General features: G+C 37.2%; 1 protein-coding gene across 10 annotated transcripts in view; it reads left to right on the top strand.

The window, feature by feature from the left end:
- CDH11 (cadherin 11) overlaps positions 1–25,159 on the top strand; it is a 464,760-nt gene that overhangs the window by 157,163 nt on the left and 282,438 nt on the right. The window contains exon 1 of one of the 10 annotated variants that reach the window (XM_084533759.1): positions 19,232–19,261. The exons of the other annotated variants lie outside the window; for them this stretch is intronic. The gene's annotated coding sequence lies outside the window, so the exon portion shown is untranslated. Of the gene's footprint in view, positions 1–19,231; positions 19,262–25,159 lie in introns of those variants that run through there. 10 annotated transcript variants of the gene reach the window in all.

Raw genomic sequence — 25,159 nt, 5'->3', positions numbered from 1 at the left:
AACCTGGATTAATAGTATTTTACTGTCTTCCCGTAACACGTTTGACCAGCGCTTTTCAGTCTCGGTGGATAAGCTTTGTAAACCTGTATTGATCAGCACTGTAAAGGTGTTGGGCATTTCTTGGAAATAATTACTATTAATGTTTTATGTACATGTTGGGTTCTGTCTGTGTGTTGACATTAAAAGAGATAGCAGTGGGAAAATACACAAGCATGGACTGTGCCATTGCAGCGCTGTGCCTCCTGTCAGGAGGGTACGAGAAGCCCAGGGTAAGGATCAATTAGAGGAAGTTGCAGGAAATTCCTCATCGTTGTTAGTCAATGAAGATTTATGGTGTTTGCCTCTGTAATAATTTGCTGATTGGTACTGCTTGACTAATACAGACATAAACCAGCTGAGTTCCCAGTTTAATTGCAATGATAAGGCAGTTTGCAACTGCTTTTAGGTGTCACTGATAATTTACTCATGTGATTATGATTTAACTTTTCCCCGGCTGCTCCTACCCCAGTGGGAACCAAGAACATTACAGAAGTGAAAAGTATAAATTAGCTGCAGACAAACAACATATGTTTATATCTGCTCTGTTGTGAGACAAGTATTTTCAGCGAAACCCCATCCAACTTGCGGATCCCTGTTTGGCTAAGGAAAATACTTAAGCTGTTTAAATCAGGAACTACTACTTCTGCCTATGCAGCTGTTTGATATGAACTGCGCTGGGGCTGTGAAGTGTCTTGGAGTCCCAAGACATTTCCACAACTGCTACTAATGGCTGAGGAAATACAAGTGCAGTACTTTAAATACAAAAAAGCATTACTGATATTAGTATGGATAGTGCTTCTCAGTCTAAGAAGTACTGCCCAAAGGAGGTAACAGACACACAGGAGGTAACGCTGCCCCACACGGCTGCAGTGGTTATCCCTAGCAGTGAACCCAGTATGTCAGTAAGTGCTGCCAACTTTAAATACGATGGAGCTGTATTTTTTCCTTCAAATTCATATGGCCTGGATGCAGAAACAAAACCTGTGCATGAAAGAAAAGCAGAGCCAAGGTGAATGTGTGCCTTTGTTACTTGTGAGACAGTACTGTAGGTTTCTAAAGACTTGCTGTGCTGACTGTTCACCACCAAAGCTATTGAAAGCATGGGGGGGGGGGGGGGAGGGGGAAGGGGGGAACAAAAAACAAACAACAACAACAACAAAAACAAGCAAACAAACAAAAAACAAGAATGACTATTTAACTTTTTGTAGCAGCAAATATTTCAGAGATAAGGGAGGGTGCTAAGGGAGGTTACAGAGAATTAAATAAAGGGTGTGAAAAGGGTAGAAGCGATGTCTCTTTCAGCAGCTCTCAGATGTGGCAGGAACATAACCAACTCTTATTTATCCTTGGCAAAGGTATTTGGCCTGCCACTGCAGATTTTTCATTCTGGCAGAGCAGGCATGTGTCAGATATAGAAAGTTCATCCTTTTATACACTGAGGACAAGGAAGCAAGAAGTGCAGCAAGCTCATGTTCTCTAGGCAAAGTGCACTAAGCAATAAATAGGGCATCTGAGTACAGCCATACTCTTTCGCTTGCCCACAGGTACAGGTAGTGCTAATAAAAATTACTGTAGAAGACAAGATGATCTGAGCTTCTGTCAAGCAAAGCCTTTGGTTGATTTATGTGGAGTGAGTAGCAGTGTCACAGCAGGGTGTAACTTTGTATGGAAACAGTGCAAGAATTGGACAGTTTTCAAGGCCTTGCAGTGACCCAAGTCATGAAAACAGGTAGGGAAGCCTGGAAGTATCAGGGAGATCACAGATCTGAGCATGCGGCAACATGAGGATAAAAATGTTTTGGCCTTTTTTATTTTTATTTTATTTTTTTTAACAGTCTGTTAATGCCTCATGCTAACGCTTTCTGCTTCTAAATGGTAGGCATTTAACTTACACATCTATGTGGTTTGAATCAGAACACTTCTAAGAAGTTTTGATGAGTAGCTCATGAGAACATGCCTCTTGCAGAGTGACAAATCACTGAATACTAAAACGTGTCTCATGAAAAGCTGATTCATGCATGGTGTGATGTCATTTCTTGCCTAATTCTTTAAAAATGTGTTTTTAAGCTCCAGCAAAGCGATAACTTTAGTTATCAGTAACAATAATAGTAACATCTGCCAATGCCATTAGTCCACTGAGTATTTATATTGGGATATAGTAACTTGTATCAGTACAAGAAGCTTATGTTCATGTAAAATTAATGTTTTACACTACTTCAGTTAAAATGATTATATGTGAAGCAGAAAGAGAGGTTGCAGGATCTAAAATAAATTTCTAAGATTCTAGGTACTTTTCCTTTTATTATGAATAGTGAGAACATGATACTCTTCAAAAATGTCCCAGAAAGGAGACAGCAGGAATTCAAAATTAAAACAACCTCTGGAAGTTTCCAATGGCAGTTAAGGACTGAATACATATTTGAAGCCTGTGGACACTGTCAGTTGCACAAAATTCCTTTTTTCCAAGTGTCTTATGCAACCATTAACAAAGTTTGTGTCCTTTAAGAAGGACAATTACATGTAGTGAAGCCCATGGTGCTTTATCTGATATGTCTTAACACAATGTTTATAGAATTTAAATCTGAAAGAGCATCTGTTAGTATTTCCTTTGTATCACACAGTGCAAGAGGATATAGGATCTTCAGTCACCTGTTAATCTGCTAACAGTTGTTGTTTGGCTCAAATAAAGTTTGTGCACAGTCTGCAGTTCCACTTGGTTACTTTTTTTTCTTTCAATTTTTCATTTTATTTTTTTTTTTCAATTTTATCTACACTGCAAACAGAAAAAATATTATTAAGGAAATCTCTTTGGGTGGAACAAGCTGAATGAAACTTCCTGGCATGTAAAATTGATTGTAAAATCAAATGTTCCAGCAATCATGAAAATGGCTTTGTAATCACGTTTAAAACAGTAATAATAATCATAATAATAATTGTTTGGAGGCTATCTGTCTGAGGAATTTAACCATACCATCCAGCCACCCATCACCTTCTTGTGTATTCAGTGTATTAATCAATGTTCTGCGTCCACGTAGACCTAATTCGGATTGTAATATTTGAAGTTAACTTCATCACATACAATGATGTTCCAGTTGTTGTTTCAGCGGTTAAAAATAGTTTTGAAATTTTCTTAAAATTATTTAGTTTCAAACAAATATTTTGCTTCTTAAAACTTATCATCATGCTATTTACAAGGGCACAGTGAAATTTCAGTCCTCAAGTTCAACTTTTTCTGAGAAAGAACTGTATTTCATGTGAGTTTAGCTTCTGTATTTAGCAAGTAGTGTCTTATCAGAGTTCAAAATTTCTTCCTACGACTTTATATCAATAAGCTTTTGAGATGTAGAGAAAATTGTCACATCTATGGCTTCATTCTGTGGGAAATTGCTAGTTTCATTTACAGGCTACTGAAATCAACCGTTTTATTTAAAGCTGTAAGAGTGATTTTATGATGGCAACAAGAACTTGATCACTTTTCAGTTAAGCTTGAATAGGCAAAAAGGTGTTGAACGTATGTATGCAATGCCCAGCACACAAGTTTCTGGCTTGATTTTTTTACTCTGACATTTTAAAAATAATTTCATACTGTTTGATTGCAGCAAAGCAAAATCAAGTAATTCTGGTTATGAAGTAGTCTTTCTCGTAAAGGTGTATTTGCATTTATGTTGAAGAAATTCCTAATCACATGGAAGAAATGTATATGCCTACATGCAGCTAGGTCTTATCACACTTACTTGGGCACTGGCACAGGCTCCGTAGGGCAGTGGTCACAGCATCGAGCCTGTGAGAGTTTAAGAAGCAAATGGACAATGCAGTAAGATGTATGGTTTGATTTTGGGTGGTCCTGTGAAGAGCCAGCAGTTGGACTCGATGATCCTTGCGGGTCCCTTCCAACTCTGGATATTCTGTGGTTGTAGGATTGCAGTCAGATATCTTTCTGAGGTCCTGAATTCTTCGTGTCTGGGTTCACAGCAGTTGCTGTAATCAGCGTTGTTACTGTTTTTTGAACTACTCTTGGCTTGTACCTCCTGTGCTGATTCTTTGAATATTGTTATTTATTCTCAGTGAAGTTTAGACTCGTGAGGTGAACCTAAACTGCTGTAAGAACTAGCATCTGGAGTCAGGATTAGGGCTTAGGTCATCAGGGCCAGGAGCAGGAATGAGGGAAAGGGTCTGGAGGAAGTGGGGACAAGTGCCGTGAAGACTTCTGTCAGACAAGTGGTGGTCGGGAAAAGAATATGTTCCTTTCCCTATTTGCAACCAAAAATACCACTTGATAAGAATAGATCTGCCTTGGTGTGGTGGCCTCAGGAAGTATGCATAAATAAGATACAGGTAAAGCCTACTCAGCTGCTAAAAGTTTAGGGCAAATTCATCTCCAAAAAAGGGTAAAACATTGGTTGTGGAGTTGCTTCTTGATCTCATCTAGACAGCTGCTCCGTCACTATTTATGTCTGATACTGTTTTATTTTAGTGTAGGTGTAAATTTTTCCTTATAAAAAATAGCCAGACAATTGCACAGTAAGACTGGGTATTTTTAGTCTCTTGTGTTCACAGTAAATTTGTGAGTTGCCATCACTTGGTGATTTGGCAACATACAGGATAGGGGTGTTCTTTCAGCCTCCTTCCTGCTGCATGTTCTTTGGAAAACTAAGTTGTGTTGCAGGCAGCGTGGTGTTGAATGAATGGATATGGATTATTAGAAGATTGTCTTCCAATAAGGGGTCTAAAGTACACAGGCAGCTGCATTCCCAGAATCCCTACACGCTGCTGAGTAGCTGCATTGTCTTCAACATGCTCAATTCAGAGTTTTTCATCAGCCCTCAATTCAGGTGTGTTTGAAAGGACTGACAGGCTAATGTGACAGCTGTCACATGTGCCTGACGTGCCACCTGTACTGGTACAGATACCACATTGCTCGGTATGCAGTAGGGGAGTCTCCCGAACTTCTGTCTGGGATTGCCAGAAAACCTGTGTGTTCTACACAGGACTGATGTAGTCTGGAGTTACACCTTATCTGTATAATATATTGCTTTCTGGACGTGGCCCTCTTACTGTGCCTTTTTTTGAGAGTTTCTCTGCAGTGATTTTCCACTTGGTAATCCTGGGCAAATGGCTGAAGTCCTGATATTCTGGTAGAAGAAAAATTCCAGCCGGGTAAATGTGGTCTTAGAGGTGTAATAGCCTATAACTGAAGTTACCAGTAGGCAGCACTTTATTTTTATATGCATTAACTACATCACCGAGTGTAACTAATGAGAAGATTAAAAGAAAAAAAGGGAATTGTCTGATTATTAGACAGATTTAACAGTAGCGCATATGATCAAACAATAGAGTAAGAGATAAGATTGCCCACCAAATGCTGCGCACACAACTCAGAGTTATAATTTGTCTGTGTTGCTATTAGCTGATGTAGATGATAGATCATGAAGTAGGTATCAGCCAAGTGTTGCAGTACAAATCTGTCCCATTAATTGCAGCTCTTATCTAGACACCTTAGCATTCGGAACACACACTTCGTAACTGCTGAAGCAACTGTGTCTGAAAAGCAAATCTGTGTCTACAGATCATGTAGAATAGCTAATGATCAGCCTAATTAACCCCCCAAAACTTTGTGCATCACTAACATTCAGGCAAGCTTTTGAAAGGTAGGGACCTATTAAACGCAATTCGGGTGATATAAAGACTTTAATCAGTTTACTCCTCAAAAGATGTTCATGAAGATGTTGAGATGAGTTGCTTTGAACACTTGCAGTGGTCAGTGTTTGCCAATGGCAAGGCTATTTTTTCTGAAGGTAGGTTGTAGGGAATGTGAAATTTATAACATCTTAAAACCTACCAAAATAAGCTCAGTGTGACTGAATTAGGTAGCAAAACAAGGTAACACAATTGGTGTAATCTTTCTTTGTTACTCTGCAAAGAAAAAGATTTGTCAATGGGTACAGCTGTTTTTTTCATTGCAAAGGTAAAATGTATTATGGCAGCATGTGCCCTCCTGATGGTTTTTGTGTGTGTGCGTGGTGTTTGTTTGTTTTTAAATTTTACTTAGAATTTCAGCACCTTTGATTACTTGGTTTTCTTTGACAACACAGTTGCTCATGCACCCATGTCCATTTAAAGTTTTTCCTAAGAGTAGGTCATTTTTTGTGGATTTTAGTGTTTGGAACAAATAATTATTCAATGTATACTTGTATATATCTAAAATAACTCAGCTCAGAGCTGCAGAAGAGTAATTTCCAAGCACTCCTGAGGGGATTACAGAAAATTCCTGATTTCTTAGCATATTGCATATAGGTTTGATGTATGAGCTAGAATTACTGCTAGCTCTTGTCGCAGCCATTGTAAACACTGCTGCTACACTGTTCTGTTCAGGTACCTCTGATATCTTATCCAGACTGTCTGCACTCAGAGTCAAGACAGATATTTTTCTGTGGGCTGAAGTGATGTTCTGTAACTTCAGAACGATTAAACTGATAGTGGTTTCTTGGTGAAGAGCACTTGTGCGCTCTGATCATGATAAGATGGAACAGTTACATTATCAAGTATACCAGAAATACTGTCACAATTTCTCACATATATTCCTAATTAGAATTGTGATGACTTTTTATTGTACAAGATCATGTACAGAAAGTGACTGTTTAATAAACAGTTTAATGAGGAGAGAAAATAGTACAAAATTAATCCATTCTCACTATACTGTTAATAGTGCAATCTTTTTAAGAACTTTTAAACTGCTCTTCTTAATTGGCAAATCTATGCTGTAATAGCCCAGCAGGGCGGTTCAGGCACTACAGTCACAGCATTGCAGTAACCTCATTTCTGTTTTTCTCATAGGAAAAAGCAAAAATTCTGTAGGAGAAACTTACTAAAATTAAATTGGATAAACAATATGTGAATGATTTTTATTATTTTATGTATTTCTAAAGATCTGTGGATTAGTGATTTGCATATTGTACTTAATATATTTACTTGTGTATATATATTTGTAGTGTACTTGTGTGTTTACATATAGACATACTCACTTAAAAAAAGATAATGAAGAAATCATTTCTTCATCCTATGCTTTAGTACCTACCTGTCCACCTGGAACTAGAATCTTGGCTCCTATTAAGGTCTTGATGAAATGAGGATTTTATGTTGAGTTTCTGCCTCTTTACCTTTGTTATGGGAGGGAACCACACGGTCTTGTTCCCGGAAGAGTCCCCTGAAAAACTGTGCTGCTCAGCTCTTTGGCTGGCGCAGGAAGCAGATACTAACCCTGTACCAGTGCCGCAGCCTGAGTCAGTCAGACAGCGTTTGGGGTGAAAGCTCTGGCTGCTTTCCTTTCCTTTTCACTTCTTCCCTTGCTAAGGAGCAGGCCTGGTGAACTTCTTTCCTGCCTCTTATGTGACCTGGGATCATGCAGCAAACACAATAACTGACTGCTTTACAGTGTATGTTTAAGAGCAGTTACATACAACTAAAAAAATGGAGGAGACTGATTTACATACATACACACATAAAATACAAAGTTATTTCCTTTCAAAGGTCAGTGTTAAGGACATACAGTCTCTCTCTGGACTCTCAGCTGTCTTATTTGTTTTTGAGTGTTTTTTTTTTTTCTTCTCTCTCTCCTATATCAGACAGTCATCTTTATTGCCCTCAGAGGCTGTCTTTTGTGTGTTGTTTTTTTTACTTGCTTAATTTAGTAAGAGGTTGTCAGTCAAACTGCTGTTTGGTTATCGGCAACAAAATCATGCATAAGATGTCCTTGGTACGTTTGACTAATTTAACTAATGAAAACATTTGTCATTAGTATCCTTTTAAACAGTTCTGATGGTGCCAGATTGTTCACAAGTGGTTTTGACTCTACATTTTCCACCTTTATCAATCTAGCAACATTATTTAAGGTTGCAAAATATACTAATCTTTTTAGTCCAAATACACCTTGATGCCTGGTTATTGGTCACATTTTTGCCAGCCTGAAGACTCCAGTGAGAAGGTATGCTGCATGAGACAATTATCTCAATTTTAGCTAGAGATGTTTAGTTTCTGTCTGTTTAATGAAAGCAGAACTGTGCCCACTGTCTGAAGAAAACTCTGTTCTATTTCAGTATGACATATGTTTCTAGATAAATTTTGCTATAAAAAGATTTCTCCATTTTCCATTCCTCTAACTGCATCAACATATTTTTACCTGCTTGACCATATAGGAGATATTTCATTAAATAAACTATATCTGGGAAAATGTCAGATACAATCATCTGGAATACATCCAAACACACCTCAGGAGAGTTCTCTGCAAACCTTCCCTTGACTCAAGCCATGTAATGTCAGTGTTCCCTAGCAATGCTGATGGCAGGCATGGCTTATTAAATTAGTCATGTTACAACGTTAATATCCTTTGATTGCATTGTGTTGGCTCAAGGAATATAACATATGAAACACCAGTAACTAGGTAGGAAGGTAGATTTTATTGCAACGTGGTATTTGATAAACATACCTCTTCTGAAAGCCAAAATTAAATGTTTGTTACACAATGCATGGCTGTGCTTGAATTTGACTCTCCTTAGTCAGTGGAAAATTTCCTGATGTGAACACAAGACAGCTGCTTTGGTGCTGGTGGTGTGAATGTTAAAAACCAAGTTCTGTGGTGAAGATAAATAGAAAAAATCTTTAAAACATAGTTAGATGTGTGTTTCTGAAAGAGTGCTGTGCTACCGCTCCAGTCATCATAAGCAGTATATATTCTTTGTTTATTCATTTTAAATTTAGCAGTCTTGCAGAAAAAAAGTCATAGTAATTTCTCATAAGAATGACGTTTGCTTTCTTCATAAATGCTCTGGGATTTTCTGCTGAGTCTTGGTAGGTTGTTCTTAAAGCTGATCCAGAGTTAGTAACGGGAATTGCTTGCTGCTTCTTTGTGAAGTGTGTTAGTTTTTAAACTTTGGAATCTGCCTTAACCTAAGGGTATGGGGGTTGTTTTATTTTTTGTTTTATCATAAATAACTTAAAGTACCTGTAGTATCTTTAACAGTTTTGTAACAAGGACATAAACTGAAAGGGGTGGTCACTGTAAAACTAGGGTGAAAAACCAAGCCCCCCAAAAGCAATTCAATAAACAGTGTATTAGTTCACTAGTGACTTTTTCTACCTTAACAAATGTAAGAACAACTCCAGGGAATGCAAGCAAGGTAAATGTTTTTTCCTGTATTTCCATGCATAAACTGACTTTTTCCCTAAAGTGAACATCCTTAAACTATCTTTATTAATCTCTGTTATTCCGATTTTTAAGTTAGCTGTAACAGCTACCATTTTGAACCTTTTTGTTAAAACCCTTTCAAGTCTTTGCTAAATCCTGGTAGATCCTTACTACTGCTTAACAAGGGCTGGCTTCAAAGAGTTACAGGAAGACCTTAGAAGTTCCTCTGTGACTTGGCTTTGAAATAACACAAAATTAAATGCAGATAAATATGATAAGCAGGAGTAAAACTTGTGTATATGAAAGAATGAATGGATAACATTGACCAATACAACTCAGTAATAAGGTAGTTCTAGGAAAACTAGAGCTAGAAATTAAAGCTTAAGAAAAGTGTTAGCTTAATCTACAGTAATAGGTAAAAAGAAAATCAGATATTAGGAAGTATTGAGAAAGGAACAGACTGTATAAATCTGTTATAAACACAGCTGTATAAGTCTGTGATGCATCTGCGTCTTGAATACTGCGTGTGGTTCTGCCACATCAAAGAAGATATCACGGAATTGGAAAAGGGTCAGGAAAAGGCAACAGGGATCAAAAGCATGAGATGGCTTATGGACTGTGAACAATTATGTAGGCCAGGGCACTCCAGCCTAGAGAAGAGAAGGGGTGCTGAGGAGGCAAATGAGAAGGAGTCCCATAGATTGCACGGTACAGAGATCAATTGCTCAGTGCTTTTTATGAACAGGAAATAGGAAAAAAAGTTAGAAAAGGACTGGAGCAAACAGGCACTTGTTCACACTATGTGTAGTTAGTTAATTTGTGCTGAGCTTCTTACCACAGGATGTTCTGGATGCTAAAAAACTTAACTTGGTTCAAGTCAGGCTCATGGTAGGTAAATCCATTGTGTCTTCCTAAATTCAAAGAAAACACTTGACATTTGGGTTTCTCATTACTCTTTGTCTGTTTAATATCCTTTCAGTTTCTTCTGCTGAATCACAGCCATGAAAATCTGAAATGACAGTGGCAAGGGTTATCTAACAAAACCCAAACAACCATTTACAGGCCTTTTCTCTCAGAGTTCAGTGTGATCTCTGAGCCACTTCAGAAGTCCTTAGGAGATACAGGTTTGTATGGTTAAATGTATTATACATCTTGGGGTCATTGGCTGATTTTTGTTTTAATAGTGCTGTTGAATATGAAACACTTGATGCTTTCTTTCACATGCTGGACCAAAAGCAGATTATCATCCAGTGACTGCAATTATTTTGATAGTTCTGGCTGATTCTGGAACAAGCTGGATATTTTCTGTAGTTGTGTCTGATCTTACCCTATTTCTGAAAGAATTTGGTATTCAAACACACACACACAAAACCCAAACCACAAGCATTGTACTCTTTCTCTCCAAATGTTGTTTTAGGACACACACACAAAAAAGAATTTAGAAGAAAAGTAAACCAAATGTTAATATCACTGACAAACTTCGCTGTTCCATTTGGAAACCTTCAAGGCTTGGACTTTGTAAGCTATTTAGAAACCAACACAAACATCTCACAAATATTTTGTTCTGGGAAATGAAAACAGCAAAACAAACAGATATTTTTCTGTGTCTGTAGAAGAGAATGTCTGCACTGAGCACCTCCTCTGTGAGGGCTCAGTTTTATGTTATCCCACCCATCAGCAGCTATCATTTTATATAGGGAAAAGAAAACAGTGTATTTTACCGTTCTGCTTATAAGAGAAGTGCATAAATATTCTTTGTAGCATTCTTGGCTAAATCAAGATCTTCAGGCATATATGTCAAATACCATATGGGTCATCATCTCACACAGATTCAGCATCATGCCAGAGAAAATATTTCTTTGTCATTTGAAATTGTCAAACTGTTGAATACCAAACCTTTCTAAACATAGGGCTATGTTTTGTTTTGTTCATTTGTTTTTTTTTTTAATATGAAAAATAATTTTTAAATCTGATCCTTGCAAAAATGAAATAATTTATTTACATTTTCCGGGAGTAAAGCACTGGGTCACTTCCACTCTCACTTGATTATTTGTTTTTCCAGCACACACACAACCTGAGGACTCTGTTCTTGAACCTTTTCTATAATAATAATCCTACTTGCAGCAGAAATTGAGATACTTTGTTCTATACTGTCTGCATTAAAGACAATGGAAGAACTGATTTGCTCTGTGTTTTAAGGTCAAAATATTCCCTCTGCCTTAAAAACATACAGCCTTGTGCAGGTCATAATCCCCTTACTTTCAAAGTTAGTATTCCTGGGCTGAAGCAGAGGTTTCTGCACTGTATGTCTCAGGCACTGGAGCCAACCTTAGCCTACTGATTTATTTCAACCTTCTGGTACTTTTATGTCATCTCAGTTTGAAAGGAAGCATTTAATCTGCATAATTCCATTTTAATTTGGAGGCGCATTGTGATGGCTTCTCTGCAGCTTGGCTGGATAAGTAGAGATCTGCATAGGTTTCTTTCTTCGTTTTCGTTCAAGTCAGTGACAATGGATGCCTTTTGTGTGAACTCTTACAGAAGAGAGGTGATGGAGGTTAATTCTACATGTAGAACTTCGGGTTTCATAAGAATTCTTCAGATTCTTCTTATCATAAAGCTGTTATTTTTTGTTGTTGTTGTTTGTTTGTTTGTTTGTTTTTCATGCAATTCATGACTTCTTCAAAATGCTACTGTTTCTTCCCTTTGTAGTTTGCTATCTTGTTTAATTCATGAGGTCAAGTTAAAACAATTCTTCTCAAATTTCTCTTTATTACAATCTCTTCATTGCTTCTTTTTCATTTGTTGGAGATCCTTTCAAAAGCTCAAGTTCCTTCAAACTTTTCATTGCTTATAGTCTTGTCTCAGAGTTGTTCAGAGTTGTATGGTTTCTGTGGCTTTCTTTTTCATCCTAACACAAATATTGACGTCACATCACGAGATCACTTTGCATACTCCAGGTTTCAGCACTAGTTTTTGGACCTGAGTTTGCTCCAGTGAATACTGACTGCAAAGGGCTTATCCTACCAGCCCTCTGGACTCAAAGATAGACCACGATTGCAAAACTGTATGTTTTATTATTTATTTTTATTTCATAAATGTACATGATTTATGTACATTATTATTTATTTCATATGTACACAATTGCGCTTGGCAAAAATTTGACAGCCAAAGATGAAATATTGTAGATTTTGAGGGGGAAAATTTAGGGTTCATAGGAGACTTTTCCAGTTTTTTTCATTCCTTTCATTTTCCCACTAAAATTTTCAAACTGCCAATTAGGAAGTCTAAAAAGCCCATGTGAAGTTTGCAATGAATTGAACATTTACATAGCAACTATGTCATTAAAAAACCTTTGCTGAAATAAGTTTTTATAAATGATTTAGAGAACAATATGAATAATGAAAGCTATCTTGATATTAAAATCTCTTTGTGAATAGTTAGTTTCAGGGAAGAGGGCAAAATTCAATGAGTAAATTGTTTAGCCACTTCTAGTTCTATAATGAATTCTGATCTTCAGTTTGTTTGCTGAATGCACCTAGTACTCTTTCAAGTTTTACTAGTGGCAAAGGAATAATAATAATAAAAAAAATACAGATTCTATATGGTATTTTTATGTCACATAGTTTCTCAAGTCACCTGTGAGTTTGGGTACTTTGGGTTTTCAGAAAAATCTTTAAAATTCTTTTAGCAGCTCGATTTTCAGTGTATGGGTGATGAACAGTTTGTGAAAATCAGAGTGTTTAATGAGTCATGAATTCAGTTCTTCAAATCACAACAAATTTTTGAGATTGTCTATTCTGTGAATCATAAATTTTATTTTTATTATTCCAGTATATATTCTGCAGAATGTTGCCAGCAATGTTGTTTTGAGGGCTTTAAAGGAAAAATGAATTATTATTATCATTGAAGTTTTCTCTTTATGCCTATGCCTTTCGTAGTATGTCTCGTAGCAGTTCTAAAATGGCAGACTCACGGATCCTTTTTTTTTTTTTTTTTTTTTTTTTTTTTTTTTTACTGCGTAACCCATGTTTTGAAGGGGTCTAAGTATACTTTTATACAATACGATACTTCTTGTGCAGAAATAAGTACATGTACAGGAAATTGGTTGGGCTTGTAAAATATCTTCAGTGGTCATCTGCATCTCTTTGCTTTTCAAAGTCTTTGTATCAGCAGTCCAGTCCCATACTATGGATGCAGGTAGTATCACCCGTTGCTTAAGAATTTTAAGGGAAGCATGCTGGATAACATAGTAACGGTGCAAGTCTTAAGTTATATCTAGCACTTCTTTGCTGCTAATATAATTTTGCATCCCTGCACTGAAGCTATTGGAGATTTGCATAAATGAACGTTTTCATGGAACTTAGAATAGCTGAGGCTTTGGCTATTGTCCAAATTGCCATTTTAATACAAGTGTATTGCTCTCTGAAGAACACTATTTTGAAAATTGGCTTCTAAAACTTGATCCCTGATATAGCCAGTTTGATTTTTCAGTCACTCGCTGAAGTCAATGGGCCTACTAATCATCTTTGAAGTTAAAACACACTTTCAAGTTCTTAAATACCTAAACGAGAATTTCAAATTCTGTCTCCTTTGATTATTTTCTGTGAAAATAATGGCCATATGTTTTAGGTAGTGACTGACTATTGAAGGGAAAATTAATACAAGTGATACTATATCTATGCTGTAGTGCTCATGAAATGAGATTAAGATTCTCAGAACATGACAGTGCATTTTAATAATAGGAGCTCAGCACATTGTAAGGAATGGGTAAAACCATGGTCATGTAGAGAAATAAAGTAACGGACCTAACTGTCAAATCCTGTACGCTCTTATATCTGAATCACATATTACTTTCCCTTCTTCAAGGCTTTTCCTAAGGACCTCCCTAAAGAAAAGCAGTCTAGCATTAGTGATCCTACTTAGTCTGAGTTACTTAAGAATTACTAAAAAGAGAAAACAAATGACCTTGAAATCATGTATTTTTGTTGTTACTACCTTGCTATGCAGGCAGTGCTGCTCTAGGGTAAAGTCAGCAAAAGAATGTAGAAGCCTTGGAAAGATGTTCATGGTGCAACAGAACAACGTTACGTGACCAGTTGTAAATACACAGCTGAAAATATTAAATCTGTAACTTCAGATTTTTGTACAATAGTGTTTCATATTACTTATTGAGGTTCAATAGGGTTTTGTGTATGTGAGCAAAGTATGATTTATTGCCACAGAGTATTTTGTTATAATAATTCTTCAAAGTCTATAACACTGTAATTAGATGTCTTCAATTTTTCAAAATGTTCTATCTGCCCATGACAGGCTTCTCTGTTTATTGTTGTCAGACAAAAACCACACACATTCATAATGTTATTGCATGCCTTCTGGCATTGTTCATTTTTAAAATTCAGGCGGAATTGTGTTACATTGCAAAATGGCCGTCGGTGGATGGGGAATAGTGTACCAGCTAGGCAACTTTCCTCTCACTAATTTTAATACACTAACAAATTAAAATGAGCTAAAGATGAACTACAGAGTGCTTTAAAATTAAAAAGAAAAAAAAAAAAAAAGAGAGATGTGTAATATTGGACAAGACATTAAATATTTTTCGTATGTTTAACCTAACAGCTCTTTCTGTGCTGGAACTTGGCTTTCCTTGCATAGACTCAGGTCAATCCTTTGGACTGGTTATGTGACATTACCATGAATAGGTCAAAAATGTAAAACAAAGGACATTATCAATCCCAATATTTGTTTGAAATAGAATCATAGAATCATTAAATACTTTTAAGCCTTTTAAACTTTCACCTTAAAATCACAGACGAACTGAGTACTCCTGCTAATTTCAGTGGGGTTTCGAATTCCCTGCACATGATGAAGCTCTCTCAGTCCTGAGGCATCAGTGCCGGGGGCAGTGATGGCTCCCAGCTGCGGAGGGAGGCCTGCAGGCCCTGCCTGGCCTCCTGAGCTCAACTGGAATGAATTTGTTCTGTATGCACGAGGTAGCCCTGTTCAGTTGTGACATCTTACCACAGAGCTGAACAATAAAAAAGCCTCTTCCATATGAAGCCGGAATGCTGCTCCAACTCTAATGAACTCTCAAGTTTTCAGGAACATAGAGGGGGTTGTTTCTGTTTATATGCATGTGTCTGCCACCCTTTTAAAGGGTTGTTTTTACAATGTGTGGAGTGAATGCCCTAGTGTCCTTGTCTGTCTTAAAAATAACAGAAACCAGGTGTCATGAATTAAGAGAGGAAACTTGAAGGATCCTGTTGCAAATGATACACAGCAATAAATTAGAAATAACTTGGTCCAGACAAAAGAGAAATTTAAATAAAAAAAAAAAAAAAACCACAAACACACACACACAAAATAATGATGAGTGGATTTGATACTAAATTGGAGTCAACTGATAAAGAAAGTATTTTCTTAGGGTGAATTTCATAACAAAGCAATTAATAAAAGGAATTGAAATATACAATCTACATTTGACCCCAAACAGAATGCTCTAGACTTTGTATCTTTTGCCATTCATATGTGAGAAAAGACACTACTGACTAATCATTTCAACCAGTAGTGAGTTTTGTGAAAGCAGAGTTTGCAGTAAATAATTTCCTTAGTTTTTATCGGTTTATCTTCTACAGAAATGTAACCATACATCAGTATCTTAAGCCTATAAAAGAGATTTCTCTGATCGTGGATGTCAAACTTAATAAAAATTAATTATTTTCAAAGTAGAGAAATCTTCCCTAAATGCTAATGGAAGACCACTTTTAAATACCCAGAAGAAAGTTAGTAAAAATATGTGCCTCTCTGACCTACTTGTAATATAAACACAAGAGATTTTCCTGCTGAAGTGCTACCTTTGTCAATGGGACGCGCTACAAAGCTGCAGGGATTCTCTGTGCCAGTTCCCAGGGGAAACACTTGAAGTCTGCATCCAAAATTAGTGAGGTCTTTGAAGATTTTATTTTATTTTGTTTTATTTTTTTTCTGCGAATTTACTTCCATTAAAAAATTGTGTTCTGAAGCTGGGCCTGTTTGTATATGTGTTTGATCCATTGGTTTTGGTTATTTTTTTTTGAATACCCTTTCCACACACTCATGCAGAAAGAAGAGCTGGCACTCTGTTTAGAGATTTATCTGTCAACGTAGCTGTTCAGAGGTATTTGAAAATATTGAAGGGCAAATATATGTGTTTTTTATCTTTTGATGGTTAATTTTATCACCAGGATTTTCACCTTTTGAAACCGCTTGCAAGAACATAGCTGATGTATGGAACTTCCATGTTGGAAGTATCTTCATTCTCATCCAGCTTCTTTTTTTTTTTTTTTTTTTTTTTTTTTTTTTCTGCAGAAGACTGCAAATTCACAACATTTAGAGATTCAGAACTCACAACACCTCAGATTTTACTGGCAGATGTCTTTTTGTGAATGGCTCCAATAGCACAGTCTGTAGGTAAATTTGCTGGGCTAGCAGCGACAGAGAACCTCAACCAGACCTACTGCTGGCATTGAAAGAGTAGGCATAATTTATGGATGTTAATATCTTTAGTGAGATATTTTGGGAACATTTATAACCCCATCCTTTCAGTTCCAGTGGCAGGGCTGCTAACGGCCCCTACTGACTGGTGGCGTTAGCACAGGAGGCTGCTTTTTCTAGCATAATACATTGGAAATCCTTTTCATTGTGTGCCATACTTCATAATGGAAAATAATATAAACTGGAACAAGCTTATTTAAATCCTTCAGACATGTATCATGTTCCTCAGGAACTGGCCAGAAATAGCCAAATAAATTACACCAGCATCTTCAAAGGAGAAGTGTTTTTCTTCTGTTCGAATTCAGTCAGTATCATCCATAGCTAAACAAATAGCAGGTGTGAGCTCCAATGAGAAACACACAGTTCAAAAGTTTGCCTATGATTCACACACAAGCGGTTGGGCTGAGCTCGCAGCCTTGAACGTATTAGGGCCGTGTAAGGAGCTTCCTGGCCCCGGCCGCGCAGACGGGAGCGCCGGGAGGAGGCAGCTCTGTGGGCGAGGAATGCGCCGGGGTTAGAAGGCACGCTGTAATGTAAACCAGATTTCTCCTCATCTGGGGGAGGGGGCTTTACAAGAACTGTAATATTACTAGTCACCAGCCACTTCAGTATCCCGCAGTGCAGCAGTAAGTTGAGAAATCCAAAGCCTCAATGGCTCTTGCAGTGTTGATTCCCAGGAACGGGCCTGAAGGGGACCAAGGGTTCAGCAGGGCCCTCGCAGTTCACAGGGCAGCAAGGAGTGCATAAAACAACCATAAAGCTGCTCCATCGCGCCTCGCCCACCTCCCACTTGTGGTCCAAGAGCCACCAAACATTCCCAGCACCTAATTTCCCGGTGCTGAAAGCAGAACAAAGAAAAGGCCATGATTCAGCCTGGGGATTTCTGCCTGCACTCTCACCCTTAGGGGCTGCCACTGCTGATTCTGGGGTCATTTGCCTGGGAGTAAAATATACATGCTTTTAGTGCCTATTTATATTAACTTTCTGGCAAACATGTTCGGTTTTATGTAAACATCAGTATGTTTTGAGGAGATGGAATTTTTCACCTCTCTTAGGGCTTTTATCGCTGCCTGTCTGTAGTTTTGAAATCTGTTGGATTGGCAGGAGATTTTTGTGGAGTTCCTGACTGTTATCTAGCAGTGAGCTCTCAGAAAAAGTAAATCTGAAGTTCATGGTGATGTCTGGTATATCCAGGACTTGATTCTGTGACCTATGTTTCTGCAGATAGCGTTTCTTATGTTGGAAATAATAAAACTTAGTGAAGGAAATAAAGGGTTTGTAGGAATAAATATGCTTAGAATATATTCAACTAATAATAATAGGAATAAACTGTAAGCTGCTTACATACAAATTTCCATAAAATGAAATAGGTTATTTATTGTTATTTTGATGAAAATCTATCTAATCATTTTTTTCTTATGTAACTATCTGAATTATGGAGCTCGGCCAAATGAGATCCGGTAAAATCTCAACTACCCACTGCATTACTGTGTATTTCATGTGCTATATATCTTTACCATTTGAATTTACAATTTGAATATTTGAAAGAATTAAAAACCAAAAGAAGATGACATTTCCATTTGAAAACAGGAAGCTGTAAAGCCTCATCTTGCAAACATTTGTTCATATTCATTCACATAGGAAATGGTATGGATTTAAACTCATCTTGGTAAGTGCTGAAAACAGAGCAGATTTGTGCAACCCATTAGCAAGCTTGAGCTTGAAGAGTCAACTACGGAGGAAGTGTACTTCGTATTTCCTGATGAACTTCAGAATTCTCTAAAATAATTTCAGATCATATTTGTTCATTCAGTTAAAAAAAATCAGTTATATTTTAGTTTATTGTAAGAGGATCATGACAAAATGTATAGGTAATTTTACAAATAAGAACCTGCAAAATGGCACTGAAATATGTGTCAAAAACTTTTGAAGCATGATAAATTGTAGAATGCCTTTGAAATATTTAAAATGTAATGGATGTTCCAGTTTTTTTCCAGGCTCCCATTCTCTCACTGCTACAAAGAGCTCAACACATAATCTGATGAGGTATTCTATTAAATGTCACTTCCTTGCTTTGTTGGCTCAAGAGAATGGGCAACTGAGGAGTAGTGATCATGCCAAGTCAGGCTGTGGGCAGAGAAATGCCATTGAATTTAAGCGTGGGATCTTGCTTAGCACAATAAATTTTTTTTAGAATAAATTTGTAAGGTATTGACTAATAAAATGTCAGTGTAAAACTGTCAGACAGAATTTGAGGTCCTCCTCAGTGCGGAAAGTAGCTTAGATTTTTTTAGAACTTAAAATTTGGATTTTTGCATTTAATCCTGTTGAAGTCAGCAAGGATTGCTACCTGTCCCCTCTTTCCCACTACCTTACAAGTGAAGGGAGGGTGAGAGCAGCTGCTGGTATTATGAGGCACACCTGGTGGGAAGGGGTGTGCTTGTTAAAAGAGCTTTGTGGCTGCTCTTGTGGAGGCTTGCTCATGAATAAGGGGTTGAACAGGAGCAGGTAGGTTGTTCTAGGAGTTATTTCTTAAGAAATAAAAATGTCTTTCCCTGCTCTCTAATATGGTAATGTACTTATATGTGTATGTATCTTTTGATTATATATATATATATGCTTGTATACATAAGAGGATAATGTAGGGATATATAAGGGATGCTGTGTAATGGAGTGCAACTCGAGAAGTTTCTCGGCTGTAGGGCTGAGATACTTGCATTTACTGCTTTGAGCTACTTAAGAGGGCTAGACAGTGGAACTTGAGCTTTCTTTTCTTGATAAATTTAGGCCCAACATAGAAAGCGAAATCCAAATGATATTTTCCTGAAGCAAGATTATTTGTGCTGTAGATAGCAATTACAGTGGAAACGTGCCTATCCTGTTACAGAGAGATGCTCAGGTTATTCCTGTAATGAGTTATATGACTACTAGCACAATTCTTGCTTTCTTCCTCAAAACCTTGCCCTTAAAAACTGTGGTTGAAATTGAACCATTGGGGATGGTGTAAATGAGGCTTTTTATTTTTTAAAGCAGAAGGGAAAAATTACCTACTGCAGTTACAGTAAACAAGCTCGCAGTGCTCTATAATGAGCAACTTTAATTGTACCTGAGTCCCACTACTCATATGTGCCATTATTTGTAAAATACTATTAACTTAATTCCAGTTGTTAAATGGCAGCTAATTGTTGAGCTTTCTTCATCTTGAAATAATCAAATGAATTAGTGTGGAATAGACATAATTAAACATGTGAATGGTATGTTTAGGTAGCTGCTTTGTTAAGGGTGGGTCTGTTGCTGGTTCAAATCAAAGTTTAAGTCAGCTTTCAATGAATAAGGTGCTTTCGACTATCTGAGTTGTGCTCTCTTTTTCTGTTTCCTTTGCATCATGTAGCATGGTTAGTGGGACTGAGGGAGCTAAAAGGAACAAGTTTCTCTAGGAAGCCCAGGAGGATGGCTGGGTTGCAAGGCATGGGGTTGGGGTGCTGTTGGGGTTCCTACACCTGGGCCCTGACCGTGACTGCAGCTGGGAGGGGAGCTGTGAAGAAAATCCGTTTGTGCCTTGGTGGAGCAGGCCTACGTGACACAGAGCAAATGGACTTTCTGTGTAAGGAGAGCAACTTCATGCTCCATGAAACCAGATAAACCTCAAACTCACAAAAGTAACTGAGCTGATGACTGTGGCTTAATACAGAGTGCTGTCAGTTAAGAGCTGTTCTGCACTAGAAGAGCAGTACTTGGTCCTACAGGGAAACTGCTGTTTCCTGCTAACCTTTCCCCATTTCCCATTCGGTATTCAAAACACAGCTATTCTTGTCTCATGCTCAGCTCCCAGGAATGTACCCAAATGTAGCCAGACACTGGAAAGCGTCTGGGGATGATATCAGTTCAAGAGTGGGGTCCTGAGTCCTGTCTGTAGCCAGCTTGGTGTGCTTGACAGCCAGCTGAACCCAGTTAGCTTCGTAACTGAAGCCAGCTGGGGTTTTCCACCGCCATCAGGAAAGGGAGGGACTGACGTGCAGCCTTCCTGAGCCACGCATTTGGAAAACCATGTTAAAAAGTGGTTGAAGAATGATTGTTTAAACTACTTAGAAGGTTAAACCTAGGAAGATGATGACTTCCAGCATAGCCGTCATTGCCACTCTGCCCTTAGCATTGTCACTCTATGGCATTGCCTTCTGCAGACAGGGCTTGCTCTGGTAGTTTAACACACCACACCACCACCCCTCCCCTTTTTTAAAGCTAATTATTTCTATGATATTGAGTTATATTGCATCTCTGGCACTGCCAGATGTGTCAGAATCACTATGACTTTTTGCTGACTTTTGTGTAATAGAAATAGAGTAGAGCAGGAATTGAAGTAGAACCAGTAAGAGAGGCTGTAACACACTGTTACTGCTAGGCTTTGAGGTTAGCTTGTCCCTGGTAGGTGAAGGAGCTACTGGAAAGAACATAAAGTATGAATTATGTAGCACAGATATTTGTGCAAGGGAAAAAATGGTATTTTTAGAAAGTTTATCTGACCTTTTGGAGTTCAAGTGAAGTTTATATGTCCAGCTCATAGTCCATAAATTTTAAAGCAGAAAAAAACCCACACCACTTTCTCCTCTTTCCAGTGTAATGAAGACATTCTCTTCTCTTTCACTATAATTGTATTGTCAAATGGAGGACTGTTCAAGTAATCAGCAACATAATTAGGAAAGCTTTTTTGTTCACTCTGTCTTCAGTTGAAATACAATCCTTATTTCTAATGCCCTTTGCAGCAGGGCAGTTTCCTTAAAGGAGAGGGAGAAAAAGAAAACTTTAATGAACAAGAGAGCCAAGGGAAACTGATACATTATATTTTTATAACAGTCTCAAAGGCAGCTTCAGCTTTCCATTTTTAGCAAATAAAACCCAGGTTATGAGATTTACAAAATATAATGTATGTAACTGATTTTTTATTTCCCTTCCCATCTCCCCTTTTTATTACTCCCTTTGGAATTGCAGATTCCCATGCTCTAGGACATCTTACTTACTAAGAGAAGTTAAACTGAGTAGCTCGAGAAAACTCTTCTTTGGAATTACACTGGTATGGCTTGCAGAGGTTGGATATGAGCAGATGTGCTCTGAAGACTGTTTGATTCCCTACACTAGGGATTTCTATTTCATTTTAGGGAAATTTTCCCAGCTCTAGCATACTATGATTTATTTATTTCCAGACTCTTTTGGCTCTGTTTTTCTACATATAAGATATTCAAGACTTATACTTGGAGCTGTTGATGAACAAGTGGGACTAGGAGTTTAAAAGAAAAACAGAACCAATCTTAGAGAGGAGGATATTGCTAATGAAAGAACGAGTTTCTATTTTTGCGTTCCTTGAAAAAAATGTGGTAATGGGAACCAGTAGTGTGCTTGGAAATGTGTGGCTGGAACTGGTAAAAACATTTCCAGGGTTGTGCTGAAGGAGGCATGCAGTTTAAAGCTTTTTTTTTTTTTTTTCTTTAAAAAAAAAAAAAAAAAGTGGGCACTGAGGAAAGCCCTATAGCCTGCATGTGATTTATTACTAGCTAAGGATAAGAAGCCCTATGTGTCTTGGGCTGTGCGATCTGTGCAGGGCTGCATCCTACTTGGTGTGTATGTGATGTGCAAGAGCTGCTCTCCAAAAATGCAGTTGTATCAGACAAGTAATTTTACCCAACAGACAGGTGTGTAAATTCATGCCTGCCTTTAAAACTGTTGATTTCCAGTGTTATAATTCATAAACATGCCTATTTTTTTTCTAAAAGATGCTGCTAAAATGTTTTTACTTATTTCCTGACAGCTTTTATATACAACTTTTTTCAACTGAGACTGATAAACTGTTGACTTATTATTTTAAGCAGGTTAGACAAGGTGGTGGATGGTGTCTGAAACATACATCAAAGTAGCTGGTTGTTTTTACAAGAATGAAAAGCAGTTACCCTTATTAGATTTTATAGTATTCTGCATATGGTTTTATTTATTAGCTTACCATAAATTTTCACTATCCTATTTATCAGGTGTAAAACCTTCATCTTGGTTGCTTTTTGTATTTTACCGCTCCATAATCATTGTTCCACGAATGCAGATAGGTAGGACTCAGTGCCTTGCTGCTACAACAGTGCAATCTGATTTTATTATTTAAGAAATGATACTGAGTTTTGGTTGGAAGAAGGGCCAAGTAACCAAAGTGTACACATTTTAATGAATTTTGATGTGAAACCTTTTGATTATAGCTGGCAAGTATGCTGAAAATCCTTCTTTTGAAGGATAGGCTGAATTTTTATTTTAGCTAGAAAGTAGACAACTTTCTTTTCATTTATATTTTTTAATGAAACTTTATTTTTATTTTAATGTGTTATTTTTGTGACTACTTTTTCTTTCACAATTATACGAACGCTAATTATTTTAGTAATTTCAAGCTGAAATACTTACTTGTTAAAATCTGGAAATCTTGCCTTGTGTTTACATAGAAAAAAAAAAAATAAAAATTTGGTCCAAGTCATTTTTAAAATGAAATTTAGATTTAGAAAGTGTTCCGTTTTTTTTGTTTTTTGTTTTTTTTTCTTCTGCTGTGTTCAAAGTTATGCGTAGGAGCACATAAACAAAACTTTTTTAATTTTAATGGCTCATTCCTGAGCTATTGTTAGCAGGAATTCCATTTGTTTCTATACTGGAGTAAAGATCCTTTTTTGGAGTCAAGATAATTTTAGTTTGATACTTTCTGGAAAAATGAGCACACATGTATCTGTTTTAATCAATTGTAATTAGTCTGTGTTTTGCCTAAAAGCTTTGAAAACACATGTAAATTTGTAAAATGAAGATTTTAAACAGATAAATGTTGTTGTTTTTTTTTTTGTTTTTTTTTTTTTTTTCCTGTTGTAGGAAATTATTCTACTATGTAGGCAGTAAGATATTTTTCATAGCATTTTACTTCACATACATTGGATTTTTCTACTCTAGGAATAAACTAGGGAGTTAAGTCTCTTGACAGAAGGAAGATGGTCTTTTATGAAAGCTTTATGGGGATCAGAGACAGTCTGAAGAAGGTCAGGTTTTACATACTTGGACAAATCCACAGTACAATTTAGCATGTCAGATACTGGAGTCTTCCAGTATCTGACACGATAGTTTATATCTTTATGTTTATAGTTTATATAATATAAGTTAATATCTTCACTTTGGTGATAATATTCAAATACAAAATTAGACCAGAGAACTTCTGAAAATCTGAGAAATGACTGTTCTGAAGGTATTGGTTTCTCTGTGTAGCATCAGTAAAGATGATTTACAATGTTTTATCTGAAAAAGTTTTCATCTTTTCTAGAAAGGTCTAAAACCTCCAACTTTCTCCTTGTATCATATTATTAGAGGTTTCTATGCATACGTCAGCAGTACTCATTGATACTACATTACTGCAGCAATCTCTGGGCTCAGCACATGTGGTATGAAGTGGAGTAATGAGGAAAGCTTAACCTGTGTATCTCTGCTTCCCTTTGACCAGGGCATTTTGCATTTGCTCTAAGTAGCAAACTCTTATAAACTCTAATCCTAAACCTTTCCGGGCTCATTTATTGCAATGACTTCACTTATTGTGGTGTTTCAAATGAAGTGAAGATTTCTGAAAGTAAAAGATGGAGAAGTACACGTTAGTAATCCACCTGGGTGAGAATTTGAATTATAGGCTGTGTGTCAGTATTGATTGCTCAACCATCTTCATCCTGCTGTCTTGGATCTTCCATACTGTTTCTGATCTGAATAGCTATGTAGCCACAGGAAAATATGGTTACATTAACACTTCCCATCTTAAATTCCCGTATCTGCTCTGAAACAATGAAGAAATTGTGAAGCATATTGTTAACTGCTTGTCACATGAAATAGTTTTGGAAGCTGCAGATGCAGTACCAGGCAGGAGAGCGGGCAAAACAGTGGTATGTGCTGCAGCTTGATCTTGGAAACAGGAGAAAGTACCAAATGTTTTAAGTAAATGGTCAATAGTAGAGACTGAAGTACATGTGCAGGTTATGTGGTTCTGAGGAACAGTCCCTTGAGAGAACATTCAAATGGGTAAATCCTTGTCTGAGCTGAGTTGGGTAGTGTGGGTGCTAACTGACGATTCAGGATCTTAGGTAAGTCTTCCCTTGAGTGCTGTGATTAAAACAAACAGAAAGATAAGCCAGCTTTGTATGTACTCTAAATAACTAAAGAGTAGAAGTATCAGCCCATCTTACTATCTTCCCAAAACATGGAATGTGTTCTTGTAGCTCAAGTCACGTAGCATGGCAAGTTATTTTGTTTTAAGAATTGTAGAAATGAATTTTAGCAGTTAATGGTGCTTTTGCTGTGACACCTGCAAGTGTAGATGAAAGAATGCATTAAATATCACAATCTAGTAAATGAGAAGTGCTG

This window comes from Aythya ferina, assembly GCF_964211825.1.
Source record: "Aythya ferina genome assembly, chromosome: 12".
NCBI lineage: Eukaryota > Metazoa > Chordata > Aves > Anseriformes > Anatidae > Aythya > Aythya ferina.
The sequence above is the reverse complement of the archived record's forward strand: the minus strand, read 5'-3'. Positions and strand labels throughout refer to the sequence as shown.